This window comes from Antedon bifida, chromosome 1, assembly GCF_963402885.1.
Source record: "Antedon bifida chromosome 1, ecAntBifi1.1, whole genome shotgun sequence".
NCBI classification, from domain to species: domain Eukaryota; kingdom Metazoa; phylum Echinodermata; class Crinoidea; order Comatulida; family Antedonidae; genus Antedon; species Antedon bifida.
Window position 1 is genome coordinate 13651206 of NC_136226.1, and position 9092 is coordinate 13660297.

General features: G+C 31.5%; 1 protein-coding gene across 1 annotated transcript in view; it reads right to left on the reverse strand.

The window, feature by feature from the left end:
* Positions 1-4453, reverse strand: part of LOC144842910 (uncharacterized) — a 47073-nt gene extending 42620 nt beyond the window's left edge. The window contains exon 1 of the mRNA XM_078699518.1: positions 4411-4453. The gene's annotated coding sequence lies outside the window, so the exon portion shown is untranslated. The remainder of the gene's footprint in view (positions 1-4410) is intronic.
* Positions 4454-9092: the final 4639 nt, after the last annotated feature.

Genomic DNA, 9092 nt, shown 5'->3' on the forward strand with positions numbered 1-9092 from the left:
ATGTGAAACCGCGCGCTAAAAATTTAAAACGCGCAAAATTAGGTGTTGATCAATTTAGAGCATGAATTAGGCCATTTGCGTGTTTCCAAAAATTACTGCGCAAAAAAAAATTTTGCGCGCGCGATACTTAAAAAGCATAAAAATATGAATTTTTTTTACAAATCTCATTCTACTCACCATCCTTAGTACATTCACCAAATTTGAGTCAGTTCCGACTTAAAATAACGCTATACGAGCACGTTAAAAATGACAAAATGCGCACATTAATTTTACAAAAGTTCTGAAAATGGTGAAAAATAGGTCTTTTTTAAAATGAAAATAATTCTTCAGAATGCAAGATGACCCCCGATTTTTTTAACTTATTCTGGAAGCCATTGAGTTGTAGATATGAATTCATGTACACATTTGACGTACAAAATGTTTTGACGTCATCAAATGGCCACTTGAATTTAAATATTAGGATTTGTTATCTTCTTGTGTAGATTATCACATTCAACAGAGCGCATCTTGGTTACGTGTGCTCGAATTTCGCACAAATTTCAGTATGTGCTTGCTTAATTAATTATCTTTATCATAAGTTGACACTATTTTCATTTTATTGACGTCATCACGCGTAAAAACTTGAATAACGTAGGCCGTGTAATTTCACCTTCGCAGTAAATTTGAATATCTTACAGCTCTTCAGAATTGAAGGTTACCTTGATGATTATAATTTATTATGAAAGCTGATGAAATGTAGATATTAATTCATATAAAAATTAAGCCTATCGGATGTTGTGACGTTAACATATGGCCAGTTGAAGTGAAAAAGTAGTTTTTTCATATTTTTCGTCAAAGTTATACACATTTCAAAGAGCGCGCACAGCGCTTCTACGTGCCAAATTTTTTTCCAAATCTTATACTTTTTTGCTCAATTAATTATCTTTCGAAATTGTCATCTTAAAGTTTAGTTTGATAACGTCATCATGCCAAAAAATTAGAACATGTGTGTCCCGTAATTTCACCTATGCTACACTGTATATAGATATACAGTATATACTGTACATATGGCATATAGGCACAACTCAGCACTATAAGCGTATATAATAGGATGGCATACATCAACATTTTCCGATCGTATGTTAACGTACGTGCATGTTTAAAAAAAAATAATTTCAGTAAAATGATCACCTATAATTCGTCAAAGTGACGAATTAAATTCTAGTTATAGAATTTGTTTCTGTTCAAACTGTGAACAACTTTAAAGACAAACGTAAATTGATATTGACTCCAGCAGAAGGAATGGTTACAGGTCCTGAATTGTATTTGAAGGCCTACAGAGCGTATAGTTAGTATTTTAGAAGCTTTATTAAATATTATTATATAATATTATTAAATAAAGAAGGACACAGAACTTTTCACATGCGGACCTTTACACATGCTTGCTCAAAAATGTAGTGATATGCGCAATGTCTAACAAAGATTTGGTGGTTGACATGGTTGCTTTACCCGATTCAGGGACGATTCAGCCCTGAGACGATTCGGCCCGGGACTATTCGGCCCACTTTTGGTGGGACTATTCGGCCCACTTTTGGTGAGACGATTCGGCCCATTTTGGGCCGAAACATCCAACTTTGTGGGCCGAAACGTCTCACTTTAGACCAAATTCATATTCATTTTTTTTGGTATTTATCAAGTTTTTAAAGGTGTTTAACAATCCGTATTTTATTGATATTGACAAAGTTGATATAATATATATAATAAATTACTAAAAAAACGTAATTTTATACTCAATTTATTACTTGTTTATTTCGTGCATTCGCGAAGCGGCCAACAGAGGGCGTAACTTGTTTACATCGTTCGCGTGACTAAAAAATGATCATTTTCGACAATGTTTTCAAAATGTTTGCTTTATTGCATCTTTATCCCTAGTAGTACTACCCCATAGTCTCTCTGAAAATAAAGTTTGGTGAAAAAAGCTTATTTATGCTTATAAATGCACATCAAAGCCGATAAATGTAAGTGTGCCAAATCGTCTCAGGGCCGAATCGTCCCGGGCCGAATAGTCTCTGGCCGAATCGTCCCACGCCCGAAGCGTCTCAGGGCCGAATCGTCCGCTACCGCTTTTCCCAGGGAGTATCCATATTTATCTTTTCTCTGGCTCTATGCAAGGGTCCTCCTAAATACCAAGACCTACCAAGACCTACCAAGAACTACCAAGACCTACCAAGAACTACCAAGACCTGTCAATTTAAAGTGTTAATTTAACGAAATATGATATATATAGACTTCTAATAGCATTTCCAACAATAAAACCTCAATTTTAGCGCTATATAGACACCAAAAATGTTAAATAATCGACAAGCTTCGCGTTCGCGAAACGAACTGAGTTGATGCATACATTGCGTCACAAATGTCCGTATTGCGTCAACTAGTATGACCTACCAAGAACTACCAAGACCTGTCAATTTAAAGTGTTATTTTAACGAAATATAATATATATAGACTTCTAATAGCATTTCCAACAATTAAACCTCAATTTCAGCGCGATATAGACACCAAAAATGTTACGAAAATGTTAAATAATCGACAAGCTTTGTGAAATGAACTGAGTTGTTGATGCATACATTGCGTCACAAATGTCCGTATTGCGTCAACTAGTATGGCTCACTGACACTCGACGCAGTTCTCCTGTCATAGGCCTACTGGGTCGTAGGCCTACATTTAACATTTTTGGTGTCTATATCGCGCTACAATTGAGGTTTTATTGTTTGAAAAGCTATTAGAAGTCTATATATATTATATTTCGTTAAAATAACACTTTAAATTGACAGGTCTTGGTAGTTCTTGGTAGGTCATACTAGTTGACGCAATACGGACATTTGTGACGCAATGTATGCATCAACTCAGTTCGTTTCGCGAACGCGAAGCTTGTCGATTATTTAACATTTTTGGTGTCTATATAGCGCTAAAATTGAGGTTTTATTGTTGGAAATGCTATTAGAAGTCTATATATATCATATTTCGTTAAATTAACACTTTAAATTGACAGGTCTTGGTAGTTCTTGGTAGGTCTTGGTAGGTCTTGGTAGGTCTTGGTATTTAGGAGGACCCCTGTGCAATGGTGAGGACAAATTAAAATATTAAAGGAAAAAGTAAAGTTTCAAATTCATGGCTTTAACATACTTGTGCTACACCATTCGGCCACGCAGCTGGTTTGTAGAATTACCATTGACATATCTCTGCTCACATTGCGCCCTCTATATTTACCGTACCTTTAGTTTTTTAGTAGTATGGATACGGCCATATCTATAGACAAAATGTTTTTAAACTCCCTGCTTTATCAATTTACCAATCCTCTAGATGAGATTGGTAAACACTGCTTTCATTAGGTCCTCCTAAATACCAAGACATACCAAGAACTACCAAGACCTGTCAATTTAAAGTGTTAATTTAACGAAATATGATAATATAGACTTCTAATAGCATTTCAAACAATAAAACCTCAATTTTAGCGTGATATAGACACCAAAAATGTTAAATGTAGGCCTACGACCCAGTAGGCCTATGACAGAAGAACTGCGTCGAGTGTCAGTGAGCCATACTAGTTGACGCAATACGGACATTTGTGACGCAATGTATGCATCAACAACTCAGTTCATTTCACGAAGCTTGTCGATTATTTAACATTTTCGTAACATTTTTGGTGTCTATATCGCGCTGAAATTGCGGTTTAATTGTTGGAAATGCTATTAGAAGTCTATATATATCATATTTCGTTAAAATAACACTTTAAATTGACAGGTCTTGGTAGTTCTTGGTAGGTCATACTAGTAGTAGTTGACGCAAAACGGACATTTGTGACGCAATGTATGCATCAACTCAGTTCGTTTCGCGAACGCGAAGCTTGTCGATTATTTAACATTTTTGGTGTCTATATCGCGCTAAAATTAAGGTTTTATTGTTGGAAATGCTATTAGAAGTCTATATATATCATATTTCGTTAAATTAACACTTTGTCTTGGTAGGTCTTGGTAGTTCTTGGTAGGTCTTGGTAGGTCTTGGTATTTAGGAGGACCCCTTTCATTGCCTGTCATCTACCATCATTACATACATACATTATTACTTATTGCCTTAATATAATATAATATAGAGTAGGGTTCGGCTAGGCCTAGCTTGGACTATTAGTAAGCAGAGCCAGTCAGTAAGGAGAAGAACTTGTGATGGTACACATCAGCATCCCAGCAAACAGTCCGTCGTGTGTGGGATAATGATGGTAGCCTGATCGCGATCGGAGGATGAACAAGAACAAGAATAAGATTCGATATTAAAACAATAACATGCAACAAGAAATTATAAATTATAACATGTCATGAGCTACATGTTATCATGTTGACTTACATAAAATCAGGGAAACACATTTTTACGTACCTTTTTTATTGCATGCTGGGGGCCCATGCGTAAACAACAGAGGTTATTCGCGGGCATTTACCCTAACAAGTGACCCCACGAACACACGAATCTTGTTGTTTATTCCAGGAAAGGTGGCGCTTTTCTAATGAAAGCGGAAGTGGGATAACAATCAGTGCACACAGTGCGAGCAAGCGTGTCTTTGTTGTTTTGGGAGCAGTTATCGAGATAGTAGAGTTTATACATTTGTTCTCCGATGGATCAGTGATAATTCCATTATTATAAGGTATTACAATGTGATGGCTAGAATTTAATTTTTTTAGAATATGTGTATGTTATTAGTAGATAGAATTATATGATTTTTCATTCCGTGGTAGGCAGGAGAAAGGTGATTCATCCAATAAAACTCACGTAGGAGCAAGTCTTTGTTTAAGCAGTGCAGAGCGATTGTGCCTTGTCTGACTGTCAATCAATAAACAACAACTCTAGACTGACACTCCGTGATGACAGTATTAGTTGCCTAGCTAATTTGATTGTTGTACCGCTGTGATTTCTATTTTACTGATTTAGCTACTTCTAAACCATCTATTTTATTTATTTCGAGGACTGCATTATTATTAGCATCAAGAAGGGTTTGTTTTATTTCATCACTACACTACCTTGCAAACAAATGTGTACCCTTTTGTTTTTGTTATCCGAAAATTGTGGACACAATAGATTAATGGAAATGTATTGTTTCAGTTTAATAATAGGATTGGTTTTCAAATAAACCATTGTTTTGTGTTTTATTTTGTACCCAAGGCATATTTAAATGTTTACTTGCTAAATTAAGTAAATTTTATAATATAAACTTACTGTGCTTTTGCTTTGCTTATTAATTCTAAATATATCATATGTAATTTTAGATATCCTTATGACAAATCAAAATATTTTTTGTGCAATTTTTATTTTAAAGAAGCACTTAAAAAGTACAGCAATAGCTGCTGTATCTACTGGAGTATGCCAGCCTAATCGTAAAATCAGTTTGTAATTTGTCTACCATACTCATTTGAACAAATCTCTACAATTTCTGCATGTCTCTTTGTTGTTTAAACTTAGTTTAAGCATGCAGAAAACAAACTTCTTCATCAAGAATTTTCTTGTTACTAAATAAAAATAAATGTTGTATAACTCTTGATTTTTAGTTTTAGACCGGAAAAATACTGATGTTCCTACCATCCTGATTTCTCCAGGAGCCTCCCAAATGTATATATCCAATCTCCCAAATAATAACAAAATCTCCAAAAATGTTGGTTTCAGATAGATAAAAAACATTTTTCAACCCCACATTTACTGTCTGAATTATGTTTTTTAAAAGGTAATTAATCTCTGTATTTAATACATAATTACATCCGATTAGTTACTAGAATTCAACATAACCCATACATTAACTAAATACTGAATGTTATCTTGGGTATGCAATGTGAATCTAGCTATAATGTTGTTGGCTAATTTTGCAAAAATCAGGCTTACATTTTGACCTTTAATTAACAATTTCCTTTGTTTATAAAGACTGTTTTTTCAGGCATAATATTAAATACCAAATGCAACCATTTAAAAGATACAGTACAAAGCTTTTACAAAATCAATGGTGGTAGAAAAAAACATTGTTGTATAGAAAACCTTAAAAACGTATCTTGACATATTTGTATAAAATAATGTGTCTTGATATCCTACCTAATGCTGTAGATTCATACTAAAGATGATAATACTGTATATGTTACATTCATACAGTACAATCAATGGAGAAATAGTGGTATTCAAATGTACAAAATTGCGGATGAAGAAAGTTAGATTTGAACATGAAATCCCCAGTATAAATACATTTTTTTACATTATTTACATTAAATGTACATCTGTGGGGTGTGTCTGCATAAGATGCTTTTTTTTTAAGTCTCCTTAAAAAAAGTTACAGAGATGAATGCAACCTATTTAACAAAAGGGTTATTTCTCTTTGCCCTTCATTTTTACATACAGTATAATAAAATTCTATAAAGCATTTTTTCTTCCAAATTGTAGCAGCTGTTAAATTTTATTAATAATTTAAGGTTGTTATATGAACCTATACCTACATTATTTTTTTTTTAAACATATAATGTAAAGTTACATCTATCTTTAAACATAATACTCAACATTTAATAGAAAGGTTAATTTTTCTGTGTCACAATCATTAATTATTACTGTAATGTTTAAAGTTTATGTGAAATGTGCTTATTTGTGTGTTTCACCGTACAATACAATTATATTATTAGTTGAAGATGGCTGTTTTATAGTGTCATATATATGTTATTGTGTCATACTTTCTTTTTTAGATTGGGTTTCCCAAATTTGATATGAAATTGTAAAAATGATAAAATGTTATGTATCTCGGTATCTTTATTTTTTTAAATTAAGCTAAATTTATTTTTGCTTAGATCTTAAATGCACAACAGTTGAAAGCAACCCGTTTATTACAACTTTAAAAAGCTTTTAAAAAAGTAAACTTTAATGGTATAAATATAGAATTTAAGTACACTACCTGATGGGTAATAATGTTAACCCCGTAAACCTAAAAAAAACATAGCAAACCCCGTCATATCAACTTAAGTGATTGCCTGATCAGATAAAAATCAAAATAACCGTGGTTCTTGTTGACTTACTGTAGAATCACATTTACATTTGAATACATGATCTTGATATTTATGGATACTGTACATTGAGAATGTGTTGGAATGCAAAATGATTCTTATTTTTTTGTGTAAGTTTTTTGATATTTTACAGACTATTTTATGCCTAGCCTAGACCTGGATAAACTTTAATAAATGCATGATTTGATTGTTGGCTAATTATTAGCTTAGAACATGTATTTTGTACTGTTTAGTACTTTAAAATAACAGTATTTTACAGAATCATAAAAAAAAAAAAAAAAAGTTTTTAAACATTAAAGTTTACTTAATTTGTATAGATTCAAGAAATTGTAGTGGTCCACTTTAAAATGGAAATTCATTTTGCTTGGCATAATTAAGACAAAAAAACTAACAAGAAAAATACATCAATTTGCAAAAGGCAATAAAATACTATTTAATAGGCCAATTTTAAAATATAGTTCTTTTGCACACTCTAGCTTATACAGTATTATATTAAGTTATTACTATTACTAGTTATTATTAGTAACTGTATATTAATCATTAATATTTCAAATTATTATACTGTACTGTCGGAAATTTAAGTTCAATTGTCTTTGCTGCCTATAGAATCATTAAATTACCTTTTAGTTGTGTCTTAATATATTTTTGCACATTTTATGTTATACGTTGTATCCTACAAAGGAAATTTAATTTCCTCTATTCTACTGGAACAATAAACTTGATCTTATATTTTAAAGTTATCAAAGTTATATTTCTTTGTTGTTTTATAGAATAACCAATGTATTGTTCACATTGTTTTGGACTACTATTCAGTAAAATACTACAGTTTAAAATAAGAATTAATGAATTTAAATTAAGATATACTGTGAACTAAAACTGTAGTAGGCCTACATTTTTACTTATATTTTATTTTCTTTATTATGGAATTATGAATTATTATTATGATTTTATTAAGATTAAGAAACTCTTTTAAACTCAAGCAAGTACTTTACATTTAAACAATATATCAATTTTATTTATTATGGCATGCTTTTGACTAATCATGGATCCACAAATTAATACAAAAACTAACAAATTATTTGGTTTAACAAAGGATTTTGTAATATTTAACCTATACACTTTATAAGTTTGTAATTTTCAGATGTTAACTGTATGTTGTATACTTTATTATTAACTAATATTAATGCCACCCGCCATCTTTAAAACATAGACATCCTATTTATATAACTTATTAAACTCGTACATTAATCATCGGCCTTACTCTTCCTCTGAACATGAGAAACAGATAAGAAAAAATGTTGTAATCTACACATTCTAGAAGCTTTGTGAATCATAACTTAATTTGATTTTATTATAAACTATTTTAAGCAGTACTGGTATAACTGTAATTTAATATTTCGATCATGGATATAGTTTAATGCAGTACAAATTATTTTTAGAGCCCTTTATAAATTTCTAATGACAATACAATTACTGTTAAATTGTAAGGTAATTGTAAACACTATTCACACAAGTAATATTTTGTACATTTACTGCTAACTCTTTAAACTTGACTCTGGTATTGATCAACTTTTTTAAAATGTCTAAACGTACAGTAGTATACAGTACATAACCACAGCAATAAGAAACAAGGCACAGTCATTATGCAGTACTGAAGGGTGTAAGCCCATGCACAGTACTATCTCACGTACATGTCTTGATATGTGGGTAGTGGTACTACCCATTACCCAGTTTGTGCTATTTCTGGAGTAATTTAGAACGAGTACTCATTTAAGAGCCTAATTTAAAACAAAAACATACTGTACTGTACAATATGCACAAATTATTCATAATATAAATATTTATCATTATCTTTACTATGTTTCTAAACAAAGTATAAATTTAGTGTATTTCTGTGAATAGTTAATTATTACATTTTAAATGTCACTGTTTAAATAGATTTATGCTGGTCTACATGATCTGTGCAGTAGTTTCTATAAAGATCATAAAATAATTTTATTTTTTCTTGTTTTATTAGAGACAGTAAAGAGAACATTC